Consider the following 26,061-nt stretch of genomic DNA (forward strand, 5'->3'; position numbering starts at 1 on the left):
TGAAGTCTCATTAGAAACATTGTTTGGTCAAAAAAAGCAGCTTGTTATCAGCCCTATGACCTTGTTTAGGAAGCAGCTGATTGGAAAGTTCAATATGCAGTTTTAATATTTTTCCTTTTTGGCACAAAGATTTAATCAGGAGCATAATAACATGCAAACTGAAGTGCAGGAGGCCATTCCACCCAGCATGCCCACAAAGATGCTGGCTCTTAAGCTGAAGCGAGATCTAATTATATTTCTCTACTCTTTCCTCATACACTTCTATATCCTCAAAATAGTTAACTAATTCCATTTTAAAATGATGCTCTTTCTGTGTATGTGTACCAGACATTGAAGAGAATTCACCTTTAAGGACACTATACATTGTTGTGACTCCTTCTGATGGTTGGTCTGCCGTGGATCTACAAACTGCACTGACCTAGCTATCAGCTGACTTGCTGTAATGTCTGCTTCATAACTTGTCTTTTACTCTTTTAAGTTAACTAACCCACCGAGTTAATAGATTCCTGATTAACAACTTATTATTAGACAACCAATGTTTCTTACCTCATGCTTTCTGTTGTTCTAAATTTCCTGTAATGTAGATGCACTTTCATTACTTGTTTTCTCCAATAAAATCTGAAAGAACTGTGGATGCTGTAAATTAGGAATAAAAACAAAGTTGCTGGAAAAGTTCAGCAGGTCTGGCAGCAGCTGTAAAGGAGAAAACCTAATTAATGTTTTGAGCCCGGTGACCCTTCCTCAGTTCTGAGGAAGGGTCATTGGACCTAAAATGTTAACTTTATTTTTTTTCCTTCACAGATACTGCCAGAGCTGCTGAACTTCTCCAGCAACTTTGTTTTTGTGCTTGTTTTCTCTATTTTGATTTGCCTGATCTTTTATTTATTAACCTCAAACTTTTAAGTAGAAATTTTTGAAAACAAGTAAGCACATCTGATTGATAGCCATCTCAGAGACATGACAAAAACTAGGATTTGAACCTTCAAATGTACATGACAGCTTGAAAGAACAGAAGCCAGCTTTTAGATGACATGTCCATCATGGGCCTCCTGCACTGCCACAATGATGCCACCCGAAGGTTGCAGGAACAGCAACTCATATTCCGCCTGGGAACCCTGCAGCCATATGGTATCAATGTGGACTTCACCAGTTTCAAAATCTCCCCTTCCCCCACCGCATCCCTAAACCAGCCCAGTTTGTCCCCTCCCCCCACTGCACCACACAACCAGCCCAGCTCTTCCCCTCTACCCACTGCATCCCAAAACCAGTCCGACCTGTCTCTGCCTCCCTAACCGGTTCTTCCTCTCACCCATCCCTTCCTCCCACCCCAAGCCGCACCCCCATCTACCTACTAACCTCATCCCACCTCCTTGACCTGTCCGTCTTCCCTGGACTGACCTATCCCCTCCCTACCTCTCCACCTATACTCTCTCCACCTATCTTCTTTACTCTCCATCTTCAGTCCGCCTCCCCCTCTCTCCCTATTTATTTCAGAACCCTCACCCCATCCCCCTCTCTGATGAAGGGTCTAGGCCCGAAACGTCAGCTTTTGTGCTCCTGAGCTGCTGCTGGGCCTGCTGTGTTCATCCAGCATCACATTTTATTATCTTATAAAGGTGAAAGGGTAGCTCTGTTAATTAAGGACAGTATTGTTAAAATTGAAATGATAATCTTAGTTCTGGAGATCAGAATGCAGAATTACTTTGGTTAAAGATGAGAAATAGTAAAGGGAAGAAGTAACTTGTCTAATTGTGGTTTATTGCCCCTACCCCATAACAGTGGCCGCATCGCAGGTTAAACAGCAAGAAATAGTTGGGGCAGGTGGGGGTGTAATGATGATAACCACAGGCGATTTTCATCATATAGAATGGATGAATCAGATTGGCAACAGTAGCCTGGATGATGAATTCATCAAATGCTTTTGGGGCAGTTTCTTAGAAAACCCTGTCCCGGAGCCAAACAGAGAATAGACGATGCTAGACCTGGTAATGTGTATTGAGGTGGAATTAAACAATCTCACAGTAAAGGCACCACTAGGTAACGGTGATGCTGACATGATTAAATTTTGCATTCTGTTTGGAGTGAAGTGAAGTGGATTTAAGATGTGTGTTTTAAACTTAAGAACAGAACAACAATGAGGTCATGAAGATGGAGCTAACTAATGTGATCTAAGACACTGTATTAAGGGATAGGTTAGTAGAGATAACGTGGCAGAGATGCAGGAGATATTTCAGAATATGAAGAAAATATACGTCACAGTGAAAAAGAAGGGTGTTAAGGAAAATGCACACCATCAAGGGCTAACTAAGACAGTTAAAGATAATATCAACTTGTTATAAAAGTCTATCATTTCACAAAAATGAGTAGCAGATCAAACAGAGAACAAAGAGTGACTATGAGATTAGTAACAATGGAGAAACTAGAGAATGAGAGAAAACTGGCTAGCAATATAAAAACAGATAGTAAAAGTTTCTTCAAAGATTTAAAAAGAAAAGGAGTAAGTAAACTGAGCATTGTTAGAGACAGAGTCTGGGGAGTCTGGGAACCCAGAAAGGTGGCAGATTAATTTTGTACATACTTTGCACTAGCCTTCACTAGAGGAAGTAAACGACATCCCAGAAAGAATTCCGAATCAAGAGCCAAAAGAGAAGGAGGAGTTTAAAGCAATGTAATCACCTGGGAAAGGGGTCTTGGAAAATTATTACAACTAAAGGCTGACAAGTTCCTAGGGCCTTATCAACTTTATCTGAGTACGCTAAAAGGGTTGAAAACCAAAAGAAGGATGCTGTAAATCGGGAACAAAAACAAAGTTGCTGGAAAAGCTCAGCAGGTCTGGCAGCGTCTAAGCAGCCCTCGAGGAAGGGTCACTGGACCGGAAACGTTAACTTTGTTTTCCCTTCACAGATGCTGCCAGACATGATAAAAGGGTTGAGTGCTGAGATAGCTGCTGTGTTAGTTCTGATTTTTCAAAATTCTCCAGATTCTGGAAAGGTACCATCAGACTGGAAAAGAGGTGGGAGATTCAATTCAGAAAGTTACAAGTCAGTTAGCTTAACATCTGCGTTTGGCAAATACAATAAATACTCCTGAGGATATTATAACAGGCCAGTTAGAAAATCTCAGGCAGAGTCATCATGGTTTAATGAAAAGGAAGCCATGTTGAATACTTTATTACAGTCTTTTGATGAAGTAACAAACGATATGGATAAAGGGGAACATTCCATATCAAAGGATACTGTACAATGTGGGTCTGGGGTAGTGGGTAACATGTCAGCTGAGATACAGGTTGCGTTAGCTGTGAGTCAGCACCGGAGAGTCCCTTTCAGGGTATGCCATAAGGATCTGTACTCATTTATGTAAATAGCTTGGATGAAGGGACTGAATGGAAGCAGTATTGTCCAATGTGTTTACATACATTATGATACAGTGGCACAGGTGGGACTTGTGGCTGGGTCTCCTGGCTCAGAGGCAGACACACTACTACTGCACTGCAGGAGCCCCAGGGTGTAGCTGATGCTACAAGTCTGCAAACTGATATTGACACATGAAGTGAGTTGCCAAAAAATTGTTAGAAGCAGTGCAATAGTGGGGTATGTGAGCTGGTCCCACTTTGTAGGATCAATAGAGAAGCAGAAAGTGTTTTAAGTAGAGACAAGCTGCAGGCCAGGGAGATTCTAACAGATCCAGAGATAATGGGAACTGCAGATGCTGGAGATTCCAAGATAATAAAATGTGAGGCTGGATGAACACAGCAGGCCAAGCAGCATCTCAGGAGCACAAAAGCTGACGTTTCGGGCCTAGACCCTTCATCAGAGACTTTTTTTCTTTTTAGAAACGGGCCGTGCGGGGTTGGGGAACAATGAGGTTGGAGGCTGTGGGTGGGAGGTCCCCTGAGGTGATGAGGTCATGAATGGTGTTGGAGATGATGGTTTGGTGCTCGGGTGTGGGGTCATGATCGAGGAGGCGGTAGGAGGTGGTGTCGGAGAGTTGGCGTCTGGCCTCGGCGATGTAGAGGTCAGTACGCCATACTACCACTGCGCCACCCTTGTCTGCGGGTTTGATGGTGAGGTTGGGGTTGGAGCGGAGGGAGCGGAGGGCTGCCCGTTCTGCGGGGGAGAGGTTGGAGTGGGTGAGAGGGGTGGAGAGGTTGAGGCGGTTAATGTCTCGACGGCAGTTGGAGATGAAGAGGTCGAGGGAGGGTAGGAGGCCTGGGGGTGGTGTCCAGGAGGAGGACTTGTGTTGGAAGCGGGTGAAGGGGTCAGTGGAAGGAGGGTTGGGTTCCCGGCTGAAGAAGTAGGCATGCAGGCGAAGACGGCGGAAAAACTGCTCTGTGATGAAGGGTCTAGGCCCGAAACGTCAGCTTTTGTGCTCCTGAGATGCTGCTTGGCCTGCTGTGTTCATCCAGCCTCACATTTTATTATCTTCTAACAGATCCATGTGTCTTTGTACATGCATCAGTAGAAGATGGTTTGCAAGCGCAGCAAGTGATGAAGGAGGTAAGTAGATGTTGTATATCCTAAGGACATGTCAACGTAGGAGCTAGGAGCAGGAGGAAAATGTTGACCCCCACGAGGTTGATGTGGTGTATATGGATTTCAGCAGGGCGTTCGATAAGGTTCCCCACAATAGGCTATTGTACAAAATGCGGAGGAATGGAATTGTGGGAGATATAGCAGTTTGAATCGGAAATTGGCTTGCTGAAAGAAGACAGAGGGTGGTAGTTGATGGGAAATGTTCATCCTGGAGACCAGTTGCTAGTGGTGTACCGCAAGGGTCGGTGTTGGGTCCACTGCTGTTTGTCATTTTTATGAATGACCTGGATGAGGGCGTAGAAGGATGGATTAGTAAATTTTCAGATGACACTAAGGTCGGTGGAGTTGTGGATAGTGACGAAGGATGCTGTAGGTTGCAGAGAGACATAGATAAGCTGCAGAGCTGGGCTGAGAGGTGGTAAATGGACTTTAATGCGGACAAGTGTGAGGTGATGCACTTTGGTAGGAGTAACCAGAAGGCAAAGTACAGGGCTAATGGTAAGATTCTTAGTAGTGTAGATGAGCAGAGAGATCTCAGTGTCCATGTACACAGATCCTTGAAAGTTGCCACCCAGGTTGACAGGGCTGTTAAGAAAGCATACAGTGTTTTAGTTTTTATTAACAGAGGGATCGAATTCCGGAACCAAGAGGTCATGTTGCAGCTGTACAAAATTCTGGTGCGGCCGCACTTGGAGTATTGCGTACAGTTCTGGTCACCGCATTATAAGAAGGATGTGGAAGCTTTGGAAAGGGTGCAGAGGAGATTTACTAGGATGTTGCCTGGTATGGAGGGAAGGTCTTACGAGGAAAGGCTGAGGGACTTGAGGCTGTTTTCATTAGAGAGAAGAAGGTTGAGAGGTGACTTAATTGAAACATATAAGATAATCAGAGGGTTAGGTAGGGTGGATAGGGAAAGCCTTTTTCCCAGGATGGTGACGGCAAGCACGAGGGGGCATAGCTTTAAATTGAGGGGAGAAAGATATAGGACAGATGTCAGAGGTAGTTTCTTTACTCAGAGTGTAGTAAGGGAATGGAACGTTTTGCCTGCAACGGTAGTAGATTCGCCAACTTTAGGTACATTTAAGTCATCATTGGACAAGCATATGGACATACATGGAATAGTGTAGGTTATATGGACGTACATGGAATAGTGTAGGTTATATGGATGTACATGGAATAGTGTAGGTTAGATAGTCTTGAGATCGGTATGACAGATCGGCACAACATCGAGGGCCGAAGGGCCTGTACTGTGCTGTAATGTTCTATGTTCTATGTTCTATGTTCTATGCTCTGCCACTTAATACGATCATGGCTGATCTCACCTTCAGCCCAGCTCCACTTTCCTGCCCGCTCTCCATAACCCTTCAATCCATTACACATTAATATCCTATCTATCTCCTCTTAAAATGTACTCAGCGTCCCGCATTCACCACACTCTGGGAGAGTGAATTCAACAGAGTCATGACCCTTTTAAAGATGTAATTTCTCCCCATCTCTATATTAAATTCACCTCCCCTTATCCTAAAACGATGACCTCTTGTTCCAGATTGTCCCACGTGAGGAAGCATCTTCTCTACATTTACTCTGTCAGTCCCCTTTAACACCTCATATCCCTCAATAGATCTCCCCTCATTCTTCTAAACTCCAGAGAGTACAGGCCAGAGCTGCTCAGTGTCTCCTCATAAAACAAAGCCCTCACTTCTGGAATCAATCGAGTGAATATTCTCCGAACTGCCTCAAATACAACTACATCTCTCCCCAAAGAAGGGGGCTGAGCCTGTGCACAATGCTCCAGGTGCGGTCTCACATGAAGGGGAGTGTGGTATAAAAGTAGCAATGTTTTCCTGAGGTTGACATCTGCAGCATTCTGCACAGTTTGGTCTCTTTGCTTAAGAGAGGAGGTAAATATGTTAGTGGCAGCTCAGAGAAGATCCACGGAGAACTGGGAATGTGGGATGTTATCTCAGGAGGAAGGTTTGGATCGGTTGGGCCCTTATCCGCTGGAGTTTAGGGGGACAGGAGATGGTCCCTTGGAGCATACGAGGCCCTGAGAGGATTTGATGGGGCAGACGCTGAGAGGATGCTCCCCATTGTGAGAGAGCCTGGAAATGGGGAACACAGTTTGAAATAACCACTTTCCCATTTGAGACAGAGATGGGGAGAGACTTTCTTTTCTCTTGGAATATCACGAGTTTTCAGAATTCTCTTCGTCAAAGAGTGGGGTCTTTGATTATTTTAAAGGATAACAAGGGAGTCAAAGGACATTGGGGCAGGTGGGCGTGTGGATTTGACATCACAATTTGATCAATAATGATCTAGTTAAATGGTGTAGTATCCTCAAAGGGCTCAATAGCCTACTCCTGCTCTGAAATTGTACTTTGTATGCTTTGTATTCTTCATTTCTTTAAAATCATGGCCTCTGTTTGTCAGCTTTCAACTACAATTCCATTAAAAATCTATCTCTGTTCTTTCAGTAAACTGCTCCTGACCTCTCCATCCTACTGGTTTGTCCTTCTTCATCTCCCAGCAGTATCCCCATGATGTACAGCGACTCTGTCATCTGCAGGCCTTGGTTCCATTCACTAACATCGACACATCTGCTCAGTTGTTAATGGTCTCCCAGCAGTTGCTGCGGAAGTTACAACTGGGGCTATTTTACACGGATTTCTGATATTTCCCCTTGATTTAGCTCTGCTGCAAATAATTACGAGCTGTGAAAATCAGTGTCTGAAAGTGCAATTTGCATTGCTTATAAGGAGATAGAGTTTCAGACCAAATCTTTCCCTGATACCAAGTTATTTGAAAGTATTTCACTGACTCATGATACAACAGCCAAAGATAACATTGACTGTCGCCTTTCAGGGCTTGTTAAATATTGATGATTGTTAGTCGTTGATTAATGTTCCTGTTTCTTATTTAGTTACATTGAATAAAACATTTGCCCCATGCTCGTTTTTGCCTAATTACTAACTGCATTCACACTGAGTAGCCTGGCTGGGTGATCTATAACAGTGACTCTCATTGAAAAGGCCACAGGTGGACAGTTCACCACTGCCTGCTGGTCTGTGGGATGCCTGCTTGTTGCTTTAGATTAGAAACCACTGTAAACATCATTCTGTTTACGTGGATAGTCTGGCAAATACTTTTGGAGAGTCAACATTGTCAAAATTCCATTCAACACCACGTACCTGCCAGCAAGCACCTTCCTAACAGACAGGCAGAGTAGCAGCATGCTTGGCGATTCAGCCGAAATGGCCTGGGCTGTGAGTGTTGCTGAGGTGTCGTGTTACAGTGTACAATACTGTGGGAACACAAGTTAACCACATACTTGGCAAGCTTGAATGGAGTCTTTCTATTTGCCTCAGTTACTTAATGTACAGAAACACAGGCATATTTCCAGTGGTGTTACTTATTCAGAAATATACCATAGAATCCCTACAGTGTGGAAGCAGGCCATTGAGCCCATCGAGCATGCACTAACCCTCCAAAAAGCATCTAACCCACCTCCCATAACCCTACATTCCCAATGACTGTTCCATCTAACCTTCACGTCCCTGGGCACTATGGGCAATTTAGCATGACCAACCCAAATAGCCTGCACATCTTTGGACTGCGGGAGGAAACCAGAGAACCCGGGAGACACCCACACAGACTCGGGGAGAATGCGCAAACTCCACATAGACGGTCTCCCAAGGGTGGAATCAAATCCGGGTCCCTGGTGCTGTGAGGCAGCAGTGTTAACCACTGAGCCACCATGCTGCAGAACCAACCTCCATTACATCCAATAACCAATTTTGCTTCAGTTTTCAGGCGGTTGATTCAGAGGCTGGGATTCTCCCCCAGATAGTGTATGGCTCTTAGATAACAAGGTGTAGATCTGGATGAACACAGCAGGCCAAGCAGCATCCCTCATTCTACATTGAACCCGAGTCAAGGCTCAGCCTTCATCCATATAAGGCTCCTGGGTGGAGTTATATCAGCCACTTGAAGGGCACGTCCTCAATGTTACAGATCGAAGTGCACAGGCAATGATTGCCTTAGCAAGGAGTCAGGCCTTTTGTAGGGAGGCTCTGCCCTGAAAATACCGACAAGAGACTGGTCAGTATGATCCGCCATTGCGTCTCCCTGCTTCATGTTGGGAATGTTACACACGGATCTTGGACCGAAGGAAACATCGTTCCTGCCTGTTTGTCAGCCACGTCCCATCAACTCCATCACCACGATAATAAAGTGTGAAGCTGGATGAACACAGCAGGCCTAGCAGCATCTCAGGAGCACAAAAGCTGACGTTTTGGCCCTAGACCCTTCATCACCCTCTGATGAAGGGTCTAGGCCCGAAACGCCAGCTTTTGTGCTCCTGAGATGCTGCTTGGCCTTCTGTGTTCATCCAGCTTCACAATTTATTATCTTGGATTCTCCAGCATCTGCAGTTCCTATTATCACTGATACAACTCCAACATCACTTCCCCTCCACCCACATCCCACCACCCCCGCTCTACACCCTTTAACTGTCACAGCACATCCACCAACTTATTGAACACAAGGTAACAGGGTAATGGGATCAGACTGGAAGGTTTAGATTTGGACGGGTGTGGCTAAATCAAAGAGCAGGAACAGAGTGAGAGAGAAAGGTACTCACATAGAAAACGTTAAATAGGTCAGACAGGCAGACAGAGCATTAATGTAGGATAAAGTTGAAGATTATTACAATATTCAAAGGAAAAAAGTATTTAGAATCATGTACTTAACAGGACAAAGCAGATGAACTGGTAGCACAAATAGAAATTTACTGTGTTCTGTTATAGGTATTACAAAGATACAGCCGTGAAATGCCAGCAATGAGGACCTGGGGCGAGGCAATTTAGAAGGACAGGAAGTTGGGAAGAAGCGGAGCGGTGGGTCTGTTAATTAATAATATTTGTGCAATTGAAAGAAGTAACGTAAGTGCAGCAAACCAGAACATAGAAGCAGTTTGGGTGTGTGATCTAAAATGATAAAAGTCAAGAAATCAGTTGTGGGCTTTGTGCACAGGCTCCCCGACTGTATCCACATGGTAAGTCAGATTGGAAAGGGGGAAGTAATTAGGAAAATCCTGAGAAGTGCAATACTATCCATGGAGGATTTAAATCTCCATCGACTGAAAAATCCAGATCAGCATTTATATTAATGATCAGCTCTATTGTGTTTTCAGGATAGTTCCATAGAACAGCACATTCTAGAGCCAATCAGAGAGCAGGTGATACTTGATCTGGTATAGTGCAATGAATTTACATAGTAAATGCATCAGTAGGCAATAGTGATCATAATATGCTTGAATTTTACATTCAGTTTTAGGGAGTGAAGTGTAAGTACAAAAATAGCATCTCAAATTTAAGACAGTTGTATGTGTATGAAACTGAACTTAGCCTAAGTGAACTGGAAAATTAGATGCAGGAGTAAGGAGTAGGCTAACAGAGGTGCAGTGGCAGACATTCAGAGGGTTATTTCACAATCCAAAGAATATTTCTATTCCAATAAGGAAGAAAAGTTTCAAGGTGAAGGCTGGCTGTTTGCGGTGGATTACAAAAGTCAAAGGTAATATCAAAAATAAAGGAAATAACATACCTGTGCAAAGATGAGTGGCAGGTCAGAGGCTGGATAATATATAAAATGAAACAGAATGTATGATTAAAGGATTACCACAGAGATAAAATTAGAATTCAAGGGAAGGCTGGCTAAAAATATAAAACAACTAGTAAGAAGTTGTGTAAATATTTGTAAAATGAAGTGAGAGTTTGTTCTACAGGAATCGAGCCTAGGGAGTTAATGACAGAGAAAGAAGGAGGAGACAGATGAATTGAGCAGGTATTTTGCATCAGTCTTCATTGACCAGGACTCAAGTGACATCCCAGAAATAGTTTCAAATCAGGAACTGGAGAGTAGGGAGGAACTCAAGAAAGTGACAATCACTGGGGAAACAACACAGAGTACATAATCAGCTGACAAGACCCTGCTTTCTGATGGACTTCATCGTGAGGTCTTAAAAGAATTTGCTAATGACATAGTGGCTTAGTTTTAATTCGCTAAAATTCTCTAGATTTGAGGAAGATTCCATTTGATTCTAAAGTAATGAATGAAATTACTTTATACAAAAAGCAGGAAGACAGATGTTGGAATCTGCCATTCGTACCTAGTCTAACCTTCATGTGACCCCAGACCCACAACAACTTTTGACTGTCCTCTGGACGAATAGGAATGGGCAGTAAATGCTGGCTTAGCTAGAGATGCCCCTATTCTGTGAATGAATTCAAGAAACATGAGTGAGCAAAGATCTGGTGAATCGAGTGTAATGTAGGAAAATGTCAATTGTCCATTCTGGCAGGAAGAATAATACAGAAGTACATTCTCTGAATAATGAGAGGTTGCAGAGCTCACAGATGCAGATGATCATGGCTGCCATCGACTCCAACCCACCAGCCTGACTTGATCCTTTGCAATTTGCCTACTGGCACAATAGGCCCATGGAACATAGAACAATGCAGTGCAGAACAGACCCTTCGGCACTCGATGTTGCACCCACCTGTGACCTAATCTAAGCCCATCCCTCTACACTGTACCATCATCATCATCCACAATAGATGCCATTTCCCAAGCCCTACACGCATCCCTGGAAGATCTGGATAACATGGATACCTACATCAGGAAGGTTAGAGTGGAAGTAGTTCAGAGAAGATTTCCCAGGCGAATACCTAGAATAGGTGGGTTACCTTATAAGGATAGTTGGACAGGCTGGTCTTGGAGTTTCAAAGAGCAAGATTTGACTCAGTTGAAACACAACAACCGAGAGGTCACAAGAGGGTGGAAATGGAAAGCATGGCTATAAGACATTGAAGTGTTTGATCAACAATGATCATGTTAAATACTAGAACAAGCTCAAGGGGCTGATAACCTACTTCTTCTCCAGTGTTTGTACAAAAGGATGTTTCCGCTTGTAAATGGGGATAAAAGGGTCTTTCTCAGGATGGAAGACGGTGACAAGTAATGTTCCACAAGGGTTGGTGCTGGGACCACAACATTTTACTTTGCATATTAATGACCTAGATGCAGGAACTGAGGGCATTCTGGCTGAGTTTGCAAATGATCCAAAGAAAATGTAGAATCATGGGCAGTATTGAGGAGATTTGGACAGGTTGGGAGAGTGGGCAGGGAAATGGCAGATGGAGTACAACGTGGGAAAGTGTGCACTTTGGTAAGGGGAATAAAAGCATGGACTATTTTCTAAATGGGGAGAAAATTCAGAAATCTGAAGTGCAATAAGGCTTGGGAGTTCTAGTCCAGGATTCTGTAAAGGTAAACTTGCAGATTGAGTCAGTAGGTAGGAAGGGAAATGCACCTTTTGGCATTTATATTGAGAGGACTTGAAAAGAAAAATAAGGATGTACTACTGAGGGTCTATAAGGCTCTAGTCAGGTCACATTTGGAGTACTGTGTGCAGTTTTAGGCCCCATATCTCAGGAAGGATGTTTTGGCCCTGGAGCTGTTTCAGAGGGTGTTCATGAGAAATTTCCCAGGGATAAAAAGCTTAACATATTAGGAACATTTCAGGACTCTGGGTCTATATTCAATGGAGTTTAGAAGGATGAAGGGGATCTAATTGAAACTGACAGAATACTGAATGGCCTGGACAGGGTGGATGTTGGGAAGATGCTTCCATTGGTCGGAGAGATTAGAACCCAACGGCACAGCCTTAGAGTAAAGGGAAGACATAGAGCATAGAACATAGAACATAGAACATTACAGCACAGTACAGGCCCTTCGGCCCTCGATGTTGTGGCGACCTGCCATACCGATCTCAAGCCCATCTAACCTACACTATTCCATGTACGTCCATATAACCTACACTATTCCATGTATGTCCATAAGACCTTTGAAAACGGACGTAAGGAGAAACATCTTCATGCAGAGAGTGGTGAATCTATGGAATTCACTGCCACAGAGGGCTGTGGAGGCCAGGTCACTGAGTACAATTAAGACAGGGATAGATAGGTTTTTGACTATCAAAGGGATCAAGGGTTAAGGGGAGAAAGGAGGAGAATGGGGCTGAGAAGCTTATCAGCCATGCCTGAAAAGCAGTGTAAACCTGATGGGCTGAATGGCCTAATTTCTGCTTAAGTCTTATGGTCATATGATCTAAGAGAATATAGAGCAAAGAGTCACTGTTTAAAACATGAGAATAACATTTTTCTTACAGGCGATTGAGTCTTTGGAATTTTCTTCCTCAAATGGGGCAGCACGGTGGCTCAGTGGTTAGCACTGCAGCCTCACAGCGCCAGGGACCCGGGTTCAATTCCAGACTCAGGCGACTGTCTGTGTGGAGTTTACACATTCTCCCCGTGTCTGCGTGGGTTTCCTCTGGGTGCTCCGGTTTCCTCCCACAGTCCAAAGATGTGCAGGTGAGGTGGATTGGCCACGCTAAATTGCCCATAGTGTTCACAGGTGTGTAGATTAGGTGGGTTACAGGGGAATGGGTATGAGTGGGACGCTGTGCCAGTCAGTATGGACTTGTTGGGCCAAACGGCCTGCTTCCACACTGTAGGGATTCTATGAAAACTACAGAATTGTTGAATAATGCAGAGAATAAGGTAAGTCAGTGAAATGTTACTGAGGATAAACAAGAGCATGGAGTAATCAAATCAGTCGCAGTCTTCGATAAATATTTCAACATCTTCCAAATATTCTCACGACCTGAAGAGGTGATATGATGCAGGAATGTGAGAGAATCTATCCTGTTTCCAACCGATGGTTCTCTCTCATTTATTACAGCAGTTGTGTAAGTGTAGTAGAGGAATCACAGTGCTGATGGGCCAATCCAATTGGGAATGATGATGGACAATTAATCAACTCACTGGAGGAGGAGGCTCCACAAATATCCCCATCCTCAATGATGGAAGAGCCCAGCACACCAGTGCAAAAGATAAAGCTGAAACATTCGCCCCAATCTTCAGCCAGAAGTGCCGAGTGGATGATCCATCTCAGGCTCCTCCAGTGGTCCCCAGCATCACAGATACCAGTCTCCAGCCAGTTCGATTTACCCCATGTAAAATTAAGAAATGGTTGGAGACACTGGACACAGCAAAGGCTATGGGCCCTGATAATGTTCTTCAAAACTAGTTGTTCCCCGAGCCAAGCTGTTCCAGTACAGTTACAACACTGGCATCTACCCGACAATGTGGAAAATTGCCCAGGTATGTCTTGTATACAAAAAGCAGGGCAAATCCAACCCGGCCAATTCCCGCCCCATCAGTCTCCTCTCGACCATCAGTAAAGTGATGGAAGGTGTCAGTAACAGTGTTATCGAGCAGCATCTGCTCAGCAATAACCTGCTCAGTAACACCCAGTTTGGGTTCCGCCAGGGACACTCAGCTCCTGACCTCATTACAGCCTTGTTCAAACGTGGACAAAAGAGCTGAATTCCAGAGGGTGAGGGGAGAGTGACAGCCCTTGAAATCAAGGCTGTATTCAACCGAGTGTGGCATCAAGGAGCCCTGGCAAAACTGGAAGCAATCCTGGAATTCCCTCCCTAAGGGCATTGTGGGTCAAACTGCAGCACATGGACTGAGCAGTAGTAGAAGGCAGCTCACTCTTGAAATAATTCCACAGAAGCTAGGATCCTGTCAGTAGGTCACCATTTCTTTACACAAACATAGTACTTGATATTGGCTCAGCTTCCTCAGAGCCACCTCTCAGAGTGAAAGAATCTCTGACTCTCCTGTTTGTATCTGTCAGCCAGGGCTCCCTGATTGGACCAGAAAACAGAATGTGGGGGCGGGTGGAGTACCACTGTGAACAGTTGTAGTCCCGGATCTTCCCCCTTGCCACCCTCAGCTTCCCTTGAATATATCCCTTTGGCCAGATTGTTGGTGCAGCTCACTGGAGGCTGCATGTGACATTGACTAGAAATTCTAGATGGTATTGACTGGCAATTCTGGGCTGTATTGTCTGGAAATTCTGCGTGATATTGACTCAGAATTCTGGGTGACATTGACTGGGAATTCCAGGTGATATTGACTGTGAATTCCAGGCGGTAATGACTGGGAATTGGGAGCCATGTGGGTATGGGCCATGAATGAGCTCTCTGGTTTTTGATTATTTCCTAGGTGCATGGTGGTAGCTGATTCCATACTAGCCCAGCCAAGGCTCTGTGAAAATGACGTGGGCTCAAGATTGCGACAGGAAGCCAGGAACATGAGCTTGAATTTCAATCCTGCCCATAGCATTCCCTGCTTCCTACTCAGGCTGGAAGCACAGTGTCAACAGTGGCTCAGTTAAAAGTGCCCTGCCACTGAGGTCAATGGCTGTGTGTTCAAGTGCCCTCTGGATCCCGATGGCTTATAACCGAGGGAGCCTGGCCTCTTGGAGTTGTAACCTTCGTCTCTGACACTTTCAGGGATTTGTTTAAACACTGTATGACCCTCTGAAATTGTGCTGCTTAGTTTTATTGCTTCAGCAAATTCTTTCAAACCAAAGAATTTGTTGCATCTCTTTGATATTCTTTGATTTCCAAGAACCTGCACCAGGGTCTGCCTATGTCCCACTGTGATGTTGGACTTCCCTCACCGGTTTTCTATGCAGTTCCAGGTTTTATCGCTGAAATTAGTGTGAGATTTCAATGCGTACCTCTTTTGGAGAATACATGCTTTGATTTGAGCTGTTATAACGGCATTGCCCACAGGGCTATAAATGTGTGACTACACCCATCATTTCAGTCAAAGGGAAAACATTACCTGTGTGTCATGTATTGGAGTGGAGTTCAAAATATCTATCAGCTAAATCTTTTGATGGCAGCAATGATGGAGACATCTTGCGAAGGCTTTCACTTCAATCCTATGTTGATTGTCAGACACTGTCTGTTGGAGTCTGCTCTCCAGTTATCATTAGCAGAGATAGTAGGAACTGCAGATGCAGGAGAATCTGAGATAACAAGGTGTAGAGCTGGATGAACACAGCAGGCCAAGCAGCATCAGAGGAGCAGGAAAGCTGAAGTTTCGGGCCTCGATCCTTCTTCAGAAATGGGGGAAGGGAAGGGGGTTTCTGAAATAAAGAGGGAGACAGGGGGAGGCAGATAGAAGATGGATAAAGGAGAAGATAGGTGGAGAGGAGACAGACCGGTCAAAGAGGCGGGGATGGAGCCTGTAAAGGTGAGTGTAGGTGGGGAGGTAAGCAGGAAATAGCTTAGTCCAGGGAGGATGGATATGTCAAGGGGGCAGGATGAGGTTAGTAGGTAGGAGATGGGGGTGGGGCTTGAGGTGGGACGAGGGGATAGATGGGAGGAAGGACAGGTTAGGGAGGCGGGGATGAGCTGGGCTGGTTTTGGGATGCGGTGGAGGGAGGGGAGATTTTGAAGCTTGTGAAATCCACATTGATACCATTGGGCTGCAGGGTTCACAATTTCCCAGCCTCATGGAGATCGATGTAACTAAACAGCCCTGAGAACCCTCTGTGTGAGGTGCCAAAACAAAAGGAAATATACACAGATACTAGAAATCTGAAATAAAAACAGAAAATACAGGAGATATTTAGCAAATCTGACAGCGTCTGTGGATGGAAAAAAACTCCGTGGTTGATTTTAAATGATTTCCTTCTGATGGAAAGTCACTATCCTGAAACATTGTCACAAAACCCAAGTCGGAAATATCTCTCCATTCCTTGCGTGTAGCTGGATTAAAAAGCCAGAACTCGCTGAGCCCTTACCATGGGTTTTATGTGATAAACTCTGTCTCACAGTGAGTGTGAACTGTCCCTTTAAGGAACATTGCTTCATGGTCCAGAGCCTGTGACTGGATGGGATCAAGCACTCAGTCTCCATCATAGTGAATCCTCTTGCAGCAAATCATGCTGAGGGATGTGCGTTATGGTTTATATTCAAATTGCTTAACTTGAACCTGGACGGACATGAACCTGTGTTTGACAATCTTGTAGATAGCAGCTGCAGTAATATTTATTACAGTATGAAGTTTATTAATCTTCAGCACTTCATTGCCTACATCTTACTCTTCTGTAGCGGGAACTGGCATAAATACCAGCTCATCAGGTACTAATACCCACAAAGCCCACCCCTGCATTTACAGGCCATTGTGAGGGCTGAACAAATCTGAACTAACAGAACCTTCTCATGCAATCGCAGGAAGTGCAACACTTTCTCATTCCCCTGCTCCCCCCTTCACTGTCCAAGGCCCCAAACACACCTTGCAGGTGAAGCAAGGTTTCACACGTCCTTTCCTCGATCTGGGCTCCCGTGTTTACTGCTCACAATTTGCTCTCCTTTACAGTAGGGAGACAAAACATAGACTGAGGGACCATTTTATGGAACAGCTCTGCTCTGACCATAGCAATGACCTTGGCCTCCCGGTTACCTGCCATTTCAATAAAGCCCCCTGTTGTCCTGCAGACATTTCAGTCCTGGGCCTGCCGCAATGTTTCAGTTAAACACAGCCCAAACTCGAGTAAAAGTGCACCATCTTCCACTGAGACATTTTATAGCCTCGAGGTCTCAGTATTGAATTCCACAATTGCAGGCCGTGAGCAATGTCCCCCATTTTGAATATCCACCTCAATCGCCCCCATCCATGTGTCTGTTTTACATGAGTTAACTCTCAGCAGGTCTGACCTGTTCTAACATTCACAACTGATCATTAACACCTATTTTACATCTAGATCACTCCCTTACTTCCATTTGTACTCCCGTTGTCTTTTGCTCTGGGCTTGCTCACCATCTGTTTTACTCACTCCTCTTCCCCCTCTGTCTGCAGCATAAAGAATATCATTTTCCAATTCCCTTAAATTCCAGAGGAGAGTTACACCCGACTTGAAACATTAACTCTGTTTCTCTCTCTACAGGCGCTGCCAGAAACATTGAATTTCTCCAGCACTTTCTGTTTTATGTTTCTGAGCAGTGTAGGTTTCTGAGGAAACAAAGGTCAGACACCACATTGTATCACACCATAGAGACAGCATTTACATGTTACAAGCCAGCCTCCTGCTCTATCTGAGCTGCAAGTTACTGCCTTCATCTTCGTTCAAAGTAGGAAACTTACAGAGTCTGCTTGACCCAGCGTAGAAGAGAGAAGCCATTTCCTGGTTTACCTCAAAGAGTCTCTTTCAGTTAACAAGATCTAGTTTATTGGATGTTAACAATTACTTTCAGGTTCCATTGATCTAACAGACATTGTCACAGAGACTTTGAGGAAGACCAGATGTTGGGTCCAAATCTTAAGAATCATAGAATCCCTACATTAGGATGGAGACATCTGGTATTCATCTAATTCAGAGTCTGAGTGGACAGATGGGGAAGGGAAAGTTGCATCTCAGGAGCCATCCTCAGAGAAGGGACTAATAGCACAGCTGCTAATAACAAATAAGGCGAAGCAGGTAGGAGGACAGAACATGCAAAATTCGACAACAGTGAGAGATTACTCCATGTCTGAATTGCAGGATTTGGGGCGGCACTTTCAGCAGATATTAGGTGAACTGTGAGAGATTACTCCATGTCTGAATTGCAGGATTTGGGGCGGCAATTTCAGCAGATATTAGGTGAACGGTGAGAGATTACTCCATATCTGAATTGCAGGATTTGGGGTGACACTTTCAGCAGATATTAGGTGAACGGTGAGAGATTGCTCCATATCTGAATTGCAGGATTTGGGGCGGCACTTTAAGCAGATATTAGGTGAACGGTGAGAGATTACTCCATATCTGAATTGCAGGATTTGGGGCGGCACTTTAAGCAGATATTAGGTGAACGGTGAGAGATTACTCCATGTCTGAATTGCAGGATTTGGGGCGGCACTTTCAGCAGATATTAGGTGAACGGTGAGAGATTACTCCACATCTGAATTGCAGGATTTGGGGCGGCACTTTCAGCAGATATTAGGTGAACGGTGAGAGATTACTCCATGTCTGAATTGCAGGATTTGGGGTGACGCTTTCAGCAGATATTAGGTGAACGGTGAGAGATTACTCCATGTCTGAATTGCAGGATTTGGGGTGAAACTTTAAGCAGATATTAGGTGAAAGGTGAGAGATTACTCCATGTCTGAATTGCAGGATTTGGGGTGACACTTTAAGCAGATATTAGGTGAACGGTGAGAGATTACTCCATATCTAAATTGCAGGATTTGGGGCGGCACTTTCAGCAGATATTAGGTGAACGGTGAGAGATTACTCCATATCTGAATTGCAGGATTTGGGGCGGCACTTTAAGCAGATATTAGGTGAACGGTGAGAGATTACTCCATGTCTGAATTGCAGGATTTGGGGCGGCACTTTCAGCAGATATTAGGTGAACGGTGAGAGATTACTCCATATCTGAATTGCAGGATTTGGGGCGGCACTTTCAGCAGATATTAGGTGAATGGTGAGAGATTACTCCATATCTGAATTGCAGGATTTGGGGCGGCACTTTTAGCAGATATCAGGTGAACGGTGAGAGATTACTCCATGTCTGAATTGCAGGATTTGGGGCGGCACTTTAAACAGATATTAGGTGAACGGTGAGAGATTACTCCATGTCTGAATTGCAGGATTTGGGGCGGCACTTTTAGCAGATATTAGGTGAACGGTGAGAGATTACTCCATATCTGAATTGCAGGATTTGGGGCGGCACTTTAAGCAGATATTAGGTGAACGGTGAGAGATTACTCCATATCTGAATTGCAGGATTTGGGGCGGCACTTTCAGCAGATATTAGGTGAACGGTGAGAGATTACTCCATATCTGAATTGCAGGATTTGGGGCGGCACTTTTAGCAGATATCAGGTGAACGGTGAGAGATTACTCCATGTCTGAATTGCAGGATTTGGGGCGGCACTTTAAACAGATATTAGGTGAACGGTGAGAGATTACTCCATGTCTGAATTGCAGGATTTGGGGCGGCACTTTTAGCAGATATTAGGTGAACGGTGAGAGATTACTCCATATCTGAATTGCAGGATTTGGGGCGGCACTTTAAGCAGATATTAGGTGAACGGTGAGAGATTACTCCATATCTGAATTGCAGGATTTGGGGCGGCACTTTCAGCAGATATTAGGTGAACGGTGAGAGATTACTCCACGTCTGAATTGCAGGATTTGGGGCGGCACTTTAAGCAGATATTAGGTGAACGGTGAGAGATTACTCCATGTCTGAATTGCAGGATTTGGGGTGACACTTTAAGCAGATATTAGGTGAACGGTGAGAGATTACTCCAGGTCTGAATTGCAGGATTTGGGGCGGCACTTTAAGCAGATATTAGGTGAACGGTGAAAGATTACTCCATGTCTGAATTGCAGGATTTGGGGTGACACTTTAAGCAGATATTAGGTGAACGGTGAGAGATTACTCCATATCTGAATTGCAGGATTTGGGGCGGCACTTTAAGCAGATATTAGGTGAACGGTGAGAGATTACTCCATGTCTGAATTGCAGGATTTGGGGCGGCACTTTAAGCAGATATTAGGTGAACGGTGAGAGATTACTCCATATCTGAATTGCAGGATTTGGGGCGACACTTTAAGCAGATATTAGGTGAACGGTGAGAGATTACTCCATATCTGAATTGCAGGATTTGGGGTGACACTTTAAGCAGATATTAGGTGAACGGTGAGAGATTACTCCATATCTGAATTGCAGGATTTGGGGCGGCACTTTCAGCAGATATTAGGTGAACGGCGAGGGATTACTCCATGTCTGAATTGCAGGATTTGGGGTGACACTTTCAGCAGATATTAGGTGAACGGTGAGAGATTACTCCATATCTGAATTGCAGGATTTGGGGCGGCACTTTAAGCAGATATTAGGTGAACGGTGAGAGATTACTCCATGTCTGAATTGCAGGATTTGGGGCGGCACTTTTAGCAGATATTAGGTGAACGGTGAGAGATTACTCCATGTCTGAATTGCAGGATTTGGGGTGACACTTTAAGCAGATATTAGGTGAACAGTGAGAGATTACTCCATATCTGAATTGCAGGATTTGGGGCGGCACTTTCAGCAGATATTAGGTGAACGGTGAGAGATTACTACATGTCTGAATTGCAGGATTTGGGGCGGCACTTTAAGCAGATATTAGGTGAACGGTGAGAGATTACTCCATATCTGAATTGCAGGATTTGGGGCGGCACTTTAAGCAGATATTCGGTGAACGGTGAGAGATTACTCCATGTCTGAATTGCAGGATTTGGGGTGACACTTTCAGCAGAAATTAGGTGAACGGTGAGAGATTACTCCATGTCTGATTTGCAGGATTTGGGGTGACACTTTAAGCAGATATTAGGTGAACGGTGAGAGATTACTCCATGTCTGAATTGCAGGATTTGGGGTGACACTTTAAGCAGATATTAGGTGAACGGTGAGAGATTACTCCATTTCGAAATTGCAGGATTTGGGGCGGCACTTTCAGCAGATATTAGGTGAACGGTGAGAGATTACTCCATATCTGAATTGCAGGATTTGGGGTGACACTTTAAGCAGATATTAGGTGAACGGTGAGAGATTACTCCATATCTGAATTGCAGGATTTGGGGCTGCACTTTAAGCAGATATTAGGTGAACGGTGAGAGATTACTCCATATCTGAATTGCAGGATTTGGGGCGGCACTTTCAGCAGATATTAGGTGAACGGTGAGAGATTACTCCATATCTGAATTGCAGGATTTGGGGTGACACTTTAAGCAGATATTAGGTGAACGGTGAGAGATTACTCCATATCTGAATTGCAGGATTTGGGGTGACACTTTAAGCAGATATTAGGTGAACGGTGAGAGATTACTCCATGTCTGAATTGCAGGATTTGGTGCGGCTCTTTTAGCAGATATTAGGTGAACGGTGAGAGATTACTCCATGTCTGAATTGCAGGATTTGGGGTGACACTTTAAGCAGATATTAGGTGAACGGTGAGAGATTACTCCATATCTGAATTGCAGGATTTGGGGTGACACTTTCAGCAGATATTAGGTGAACGGTGAGAGATTACTCCATATCTGAATTGCAGGATTTGGGGTGACACTTTCAGCAGATATTAGGTGAACGGTGAGAGATAGCTCCATATCTGAATTGCAGGATTTGGGGTGACACTTTCAGCAGATATTAGGTGAACGGTGAGAGATTGCTCCATATCTGAATTGCAGGATTTGGGGCGGCACTTTAAGCAGATATTAGGTGAACGGTGAGAGATTACTCCATATCTGAATTGCAGGATTTGGGGTGACACTTTCAGCAGATATTAGGTGAACGGTGAGAGATTACTCCATATCTGAATTGCAGGATTTGGGGTGACACTTTCAGCAGATATTAGGTGAACGGTGAGAGATTACTCCATATCTGAATTGCAGGATTTGGGGTGACACTTTAAGCAGATATTAGGTGAACGGTGAGAGATTACTCCATGTCTGAAATGCAGGATTTTGGGCGGCACTTTAAGCAGATATTAGGTGAACGGTGAGAGATTACTCCACGTCTGAATTGCAGGATTTGGGGCGGCACTTTAAGCAGATATTAGGTGAACGGTGAGAGATTACTCCATATCTGAATTGCAGGATTTGGGGTGACACTTTCAGCAGATATTAGGTGAACGGTGAGAGATTACTCCATATCTGAATTGCAGGATTTGGGGGACACTTTCAGCAGATATTAGGTGAACGGTGAGAGATTACTCTATATCTGAATTGCAGGATTTGGGGTGACACTTTCAGCAGATATTAGGTGAACGGTGAAAGATTACTCCATATCTGAATTGCAGGATTTGGGGCGGCACATTCAGCAGATATTAGGTGAACGGTGAGAGATTACTCCATATCTGAATTGCAGGATTTGGGGTGACACTTTAAGCAGATATTAGGTGAACGGTGAGAGCTTACTCCAGATCTGAATTGCAGGATTTGGGGCGGCACTTTCAGCAGATATTAGGTGAACGGTGAGAGATTACTCCATGTCTGATTTGCAGGATTTGGGGCGGCACTTTAAGCAGATATTAGGTGAACGGTGAGAGATTACTCCATATCTGAATTGCAGGATTTGGGGGACACTTTAAGCAGATATTAGGTGAACGGTGAGAGATTACTCCATGTCTGAATTGCAGGATTTGGGGCGGCACTTTAAGCAGATATTAGGTGAACGGTGAGAGATTACTCCATATCTGAATTGCAGGATTTGGGGCGACACTTTAAGCAGATATTAGGTGAACGGTGAGAGATTACTCCATATCTGAATTGCAGGATTTGGGGTGACACTTTCAGCAGATATTAGGTGAACGGTGAGAGATTACTCCATATCTGAATTGCAGGATTTGGGGCGGCACTTTAAGCAGATATTAGGTGAACGGTGAGAGATTACTCCATGTCTGAATTGCAGGATTTGGGGCGGCACTTTTAGCAGATATTAGGTGAACGGTGAGAGATTACTCCATGTCTGAATTGCAGGATTTGGGGTGACACTTTAAGCAGATATTAGGTGAACAGTGAGAGATTACTCCATATCTGAATTGCAGGATTTGGGGCGGCACTTTCAGCAGATATTAGGTGAACGGTGAGAGATTACTCCATGTCTGAATTGCAGGATTTGGGGCGGCACTTTAAGCAGATATTAGGTGAACGGTGAGAGATTACTCCATATCTGAATTGCAGGATTTGGGGCGGCACTTTAAGCAGATATTCGGTGAACGGTGAGAGATTACTCCATGTCTGAATTGCAGGATTTGGGGTGACACTTTCAGCAGAAATTAGGTGAACGGTGAGAGATTACTCCATGTCTGATTTGCAGGATTTGGGGTGACACTTTAAGCAGATATTAGGTGAACGGTGAGAGATTACTCCATGTCTGAATTGCAGGATTTGGGGTGACACTTTAAGCAGATATTAGGTGAACGGTGAGAGATTACTCCATTTCTAAATTGCAGGATTTGGGGCGACACTTTCAGCAGATATTAGGTGAACGGTGAGAGATTACTCCATATCTGAATTGCAGGATTTGGGGCGACACTTTAAGCAGATATTAGGTGAACGGTGAGAGATTACTCCATATCTGAATTGCAGGATTTGGGGTGACACTTTAAGCAGATATTAGGTGAACGGTGAGAGATTACTCCATATCTGAATTGCAGGATTTGGGGCGGCACTTTCAGCAGATATTAGGTGAACGGTGAGAGATTACTCCATGTCTGAATTGCAGGATTTGGGGTGACACTTTAAGCAGATATTAGGTGAACGGTGAGAGATTACTCCATATCTGAATTGCAGGATTTGGGGTGACACTTTCAGCAGATATTAGGTGAACGGTGAGAGATTACTCCATGTCTGAATTGCAGGATTTGGTGCGGCTCTTTTAGCAGATATTAGGTGAACGGTGAGAGATTACTCCATGTCTGAATTGCAGGATTTGGGGTGACACTTTAAGCAGATATTAGGTGAACGGTGAGAGATTACTCCATATCTGAATTGCAGGATTTGGGGTGACACTTTCAGCAGATATTAGGTGAACGGTGAGAGGTTACTCCATATCTGAATTGCAGGATTTGGGGTGACACTTTCAGCAGATATTAGGTGAACGGTGAGAGATAACTCCATATCTGAATTGCAGGATTTGGGGTGACACTTTCAGCAGATATTAGGTGAACGGTGAGAGATTGCTCCATATCTGAATTGCAGGATTTGGGGCGGCACTTTAAGCAGATATTAGGTGAACGGTGAGAGATTACTCCATATCTGAATTGCAGGATTTGGGGTGACACTTTCAGCAGATATTAGGTGAACGGTGAGAGATTACTCCATATCTGAATTGCAGGATTTGGGGCGGCACTTTCAGCAGATATTAGGTGAACGGTGAGAGATTACTCCATATCTGAATTGCAGGATTTGGGGCGACACTTTAAGCAGATATTAGGTGAACGGTGAGAGATTACTCCATATCTGAATTGCAGGATTTGGGGGACACTTTCAGCAGATATTAGGTGAACGGTGAGAGATTACTCCATGTCTGAATTGCAGGATTTGGGGTGACACTTTAAGCAGATATTAGGTGAACGGTGAGAGATTACTCTATATCTGAATTGCAGGATTTGGGGTGACACTTTCAGCAGATATTAGGTGAACGGTGAAAGATTACTCCATATCTGAATTGCAGGATTTGGGGCGGCACATTCAGCAGATATTAGGTGAACGGTGAGAGATTACTCCATATCTGAATTGCAGGATTTGGGGTGACACTTTCAGCAGATATTAGGTAAACGGTGAGAGCTTACTCCAGATCTGAATTGCAGGATTTGGGGCGGCACTTTAAGCAGATATTAGGTGAACGGTGAGAGATTACTCCATGTCTGAATTGCAGGATTTGGGGCGGCACTCTTAGCAGATATTAGGTGAACGGTGAGAGATTACTCCATGTCTGAATTGCAGGATTTGGGGTGACACTTTAAGCAGATATTAGGTGAACGGTGAGAGATTACTCCATATCTGAATTGCAGGATTTGGGGGACACTTTAAGCAGATATTAGGTGAACGGTGAGAGATTACTCCATGTCTGATTTGCAGGATTTGGGGCGGCACTTTAAGCAGATATTAGGTGAACGGTGAGAGATTACTCCATGTCTGAATTGCAGGATTTGGGGCGGCACTTTAAGCAGATATTAGGTGAACGGTGAGAGATTACTCCATATCTGAATTGCAGGATTTGGGGTGACACTTTCAGCAGATATTAGGTGAACGGTGAGAGATTACTCCATGTCTGAATTGCAGGATTTGGGGTGACACTTTAAGCAGATATTAGGTGAACGGTGAGAGATTACTCCATGTCTGAATTGCAGGATTTGGGGTGACACTTTCAGCAGATATTAGGTGAACGGTGAGAGATTACTCCATGTCTGAATTGCAGGAGTTGGGGCGGCACTTTAAGCAGATATTAGGTGAACGGTGAGAGATTACTCCATATCTGAATTGCAGGATTTGGGGCGGCACTTTAAGCAGATATTAGGTGAACGGTGAGAGATTACTCCATATCTGAATTGCAGGATTTTTGGCGACACTTTAAGCAGATATTAAGTGAACGGTGAGAGATTACTCCATATCTGAATTGCAGGATTTGGGGCGACACTTTAAGCAGATATTAGGTGAACGGTGAGAGATTACTCCATATCTGAGTTGCAGGATTTGGGGCGGCACTTTCAGCAGATATTAGGTGAACGGTGAGAGATTACTCCATATCTGAATTGCAGGATTTGGGGCGGCACTTTAAGCAGATATTAGGTGAACGGTGAAAGATTACTCCATATCTGAATTGCAGGATTTGGGGCGGCACATTCAGCAGATATTAGGTGAACGGTGAGAGATTACTCCATGTCTGAATTGCAGGATTTGGGGTGACACTTTCAGCAGATATTAGGTGAACGGTGAGAGATTACTCCATATCTGAATTGCAGGATTTGGGGTGACACTTTCAGCAGATATTAGGTGAACGGTGAGAGATTACTCCAGATCTGAATTGCAGGATTTGGGGTGACACTTTTAGCAGATATTAGGTGAACGG

The 26,061-nt window shown here is 44.3% G+C and overlaps 1 long non-coding RNA gene across 1 annotated transcript in view; it reads right to left on the minus strand.

Moving 5' to 3' along the window:
• The window catches only part of LOC132210915 (uncharacterized), a 52,799-nt gene extending 45,023 nt beyond the window's left edge, over window positions 1–7,776 (minus strand). The window contains exon 1 of the long non-coding RNA XR_009447154.1: window positions 7,721–7,776. This is a non-coding gene — a long non-coding RNA (uncharacterized LOC132210915). The remainder of the gene's footprint in view (window positions 1–7,720) is intronic.
• Between the last annotated feature and the right edge of the window lie 18,285 nt (window positions 7,777–26,061).

This window comes from Stegostoma tigrinum, chromosome 23, assembly GCF_030684315.1.
Source record: "Stegostoma tigrinum isolate sSteTig4 chromosome 23, sSteTig4.hap1, whole genome shotgun sequence".
Taxonomy (NCBI): Eukaryota; Metazoa; Chordata; class Chondrichthyes; order Orectolobiformes; family Stegostomatidae; genus Stegostoma; species Stegostoma tigrinum.